Genomic DNA, 3,756 nt, shown 5'->3' with positions numbered 1-3,756 from the left:
TTGTGCATGTTTCTGTTGCCTTCTCCTTAATTTTCATTTGGTTCTGGATCAACACGTGTTTTATTTAAAAAGAAACCAGCATTTAAGATTGCTAGATAAAAATAAAATTTTTTCATACTTGACATCTAGACTTGAAAATGTAGTATATAAATATAGCCTGTACACCACACCAAGGCTAATATTTTTGAAATATTCCAGTAAGCAATAGCTTTAAGTTTACACAAATTAGTGAAAATTGTGGTGTGTTTTATAATGCCAGTATAATACTTTTATTGTGTGCAAGTGAATTGATCCCCCAAAGAACTGATCCCCCATATTGACAGGAGAATATTTAAAAACTACTTTCTGTTTTAGTTTAAAGCCCCTTGTTGCTCCTGCCCAACAGACAAAATAGGGTCATCTATGAGTGTCTTAGTTACTCTTCTCTCGTTGCTGGGACAAATACCCGACTCTCAAAATGAAGGAAGGAAAGGTTTATTTAGCTCACAGTTACTGGAGGTTTGAGTCCATACTCAGCTGGGTCCAACGCAGAGCAGCACATAGCAGATAGCAACCTTTCATGGTGGCGGCAAAGAGCAAGAGTGCAAGGGAGGGGTAGAAGCAGCTAGCTTCTCTTCCCACCTTACATTGTAATGCAAATTGCGTGCCCCAGGGTAGGGGAAGTACTCACACCTATGGGTACTTCCCAGTACTTACCCACCTATGGGTAATCCCAGCAGTACTAAAACCCATAATCCCAGCCTTGGATCACACATACTCCCAGTGGATCATGAGTTGACACAAACTCTAGAAGTCCTCACCCCATGACTGCATGAGGCTTTAGGGGGACAACTAGACACAAACCATAACAATGAGGTTTAAGATTCCCCAACAGAGAAGGTTGTGGGGTGAGAGAGACAATCAGAATACAAGCCAGAGTGGTTGGCTAGAGAGGGCTGCTGTGTACATAAGCGGAGTTCAGGATGAGAACCAGGATCTATTAGGGAATCTATTAGGACCTCTTCTATTCTAAAGGTCCCACCATCTCTCAGCATCAGCATAGGACTCGGGGACACACTCAGACCTTATCCCAAGCCAGAGCCAATGCTTTTCTTATTAGTGAAATCTACATGCAAATCTCGAGGCTTGATGTCTATGAATTCTGCTGCCCTCAGCATCTCAACCAGAATATCTCGTGGAAGACTTGATTAAGGTATCAGGGGCCAGAGATGACAGTCATTTGAAATTAGAGTACAGCAAACAGTCAGATGGGGCAGATCATGCCAATCTGCATTTGATGAAGACATATCTATAGAGCAATTTAAGAAGGCCAGACATCTAGAAAACTCAGCATGTCAGATATAATGGGTGCAGACCCTGGCCTGTCAGTGCCACACAAGAGCAGATCATTTATGTCTGATGAGAACTGCACCACATTTTAAATCCTGTGCCTCTCAGGATATCACAGGACTGAAATCATACAGCAACTTCAAATCATTAAGCAAAGGGCCAAATAAATACTTGCTATATTTAATTAAAGCAATTTATCTCATGATGGTCTCAACACTTGATTTTTCAATCATAAAAATGTGTAAGTCTTTGCTATGTTTAAACTTACATAGAATACCTCAGGGCATAAAAATCAACATAAAAACATTTCTGTTTTGTTTGTTTTGGTGGAACCAGGGATTGAACGCAGGTCCTTGTGCTTGCCAGGGAAGCGCTTATTCCACTGAGCTATCTCCCCAGCCCTAATATTTCTGTTTTTTAACTGTTGCTTCCTCAGCAACAAATTAATTAGGTGAACTAGAAGGCAAATGAGTCTGTCACATTTTCTTTGTCAGCTAGAGCAAAGCAATTGACTTTAGAAGAATCTGATTACAACTTGCCCTTGAGGGGATTGTAACTGTACTTTTCCCTCTTCCCTTCCTACCACATCTTATGCTTTGTTGTTTTCTGCATTCGAAATAGTGACATTTTTGAAAAAAATAGTCAGAAGTTAATATGATTTATATTGGTGCAAGTGTACTAGGCTGAGTATTTGAGTAACAAAAGAAAAAATTCCTAATAAAATATTTGAGTTTAAGTTTTATTTTGGTGAGCCGATTCATTTTTTTTTTTTTTTTTTTTTTTTTTTTTTTTCTGGAGACTTCTCTATGCATGGAAGGCATACAGAACCTACGTACACCCTCAAAATTTTCTCCAGTTACTTTCATGAAGCGGAGACCAGGAAGAACATGAACTATATGTACCTTTCTTGAATCTGTACTCTGGTCACTACGATGTCTGTAAACTATCCATAAGCTACACTTGCACAAACACCCACTGCTCATTTCACCTGATCAGAAGTGCAACAGGCAACCCGACGTGCAGCAAGCGCTGATGCCATGATCCGGCTGTGCTAGAGAGCTCAGAGAACTTAGAGATCATCAGTGGGATCCTGATCCACAGGAATTGAAAGCCATGCCACTCCACAAGGAACCAGCTGAGAAATGCCCAGCCCATTACACTTTTCTCTCTACCTGGTTGATGGACTACTGCAACTCACCCAGTGAGCCACACTTCAGAGATAACTCAGGGCTGGTGGCTCTAATAAGCATTATCTGGCATCCAGAGTCATTAACTCTTACCATCAAAGAAAGATCAATTTGCTATCTGCCCCTTAGGAGCCCAGATGCCTGTCCCATCTGTCTATACACAGTGACATGGGAGCAAATACTCTGTGCCCTTTGTCACAAAATCAAAGACTGTAGACTGGAAGGGCATGAGGGTTGTGCATAGGCCTGAGGATTTGCTTTGTTCTGATCTGATCTAATCTGATCTATGAATTTGGCACAGGGTCTCAACAGGCAGGTTGGACTCATAGTGATCCTCCTGTTTTCAGCCTCCCAGCACTGGGATTGCAGGCTGCCCCACCACTCCCCACCCGGGGACGGGGCCAGCACAGCATGTGGTACAGGGGATTGAATGCTGATCCCTGAGGCCTGAGGATTTTAGACGATTTCATTTCATACGTGACATTGCGCAGTGATGATCATACAACTCTATTTGAGTAAGAATAAAGATTTTTCTTGACTCGATCATCGCAGTGGATGGGGTTGACATGTACCACTATTTAAATAGGTGCTATTAATATTTTAAGTTAATAACCAAAAAACCATGTAGTTACATTGTGCATGCATTGGTGTCTCAAATATATCTCCGAAAGAAATGAAATCGGCTTAGTGTTCAGGCTTATTCCAGCACTATTCGTGTTAGAGTAGATACAGAATCAACCGAGGTTTCTATCAGTGAGTGAATGAGTAAATAAAATGCAATACGTGTCCATAAGTGAGTATGAGTCAGCTACTGCACGAACAATGAAGCTCTATTGCTTGTGGTGTCTGGATGGAACCAGAAGCATGCAGAGTCGAATGAGTCAGGCGCGAAAGCCAAATGCTCATATATGTGCACACGTGTAGAATTTTAATAATTTGATTGCCTAGAAACAGCGAGGCGAAAAGCATTCACTGGAAGTTAATGAGGAAAGAGAAAGGAAGTTTAGTACACACAGAGGGGGGCAGGACAGTGATAGTGTTTCATAGCCCAGTGTTTTATAGTCTTTGGTTTCCTATTTATTACAGTCTTTAGTTTGCTATTTATTACATTAAGGTCTTATAATGAACCATAAAATTAGAGATTCAAGATTCTCAGCAAAAACATATGTGTGTAAAAATGTTCAACTGCTAATTACTCTTATTGAATCATCACATGCTGTGTAAATACACCCAGCTATCT

The sequence above is a fragment of the Octodon degus genome, unplaced genomic scaffold (assembly GCF_000260255.1).
Source record: "Octodon degus isolate 3935 unplaced genomic scaffold, OctDeg1.0 scaffold00008, whole genome shotgun sequence".
Lineage (NCBI taxonomy): Eukaryota > Metazoa > Chordata > Mammalia > Rodentia > Octodontidae > Octodon > Octodon degus.
The sequence above is the reverse complement of the archived record's forward strand: the minus strand, read 5'-3'. Positions refer to the sequence as shown.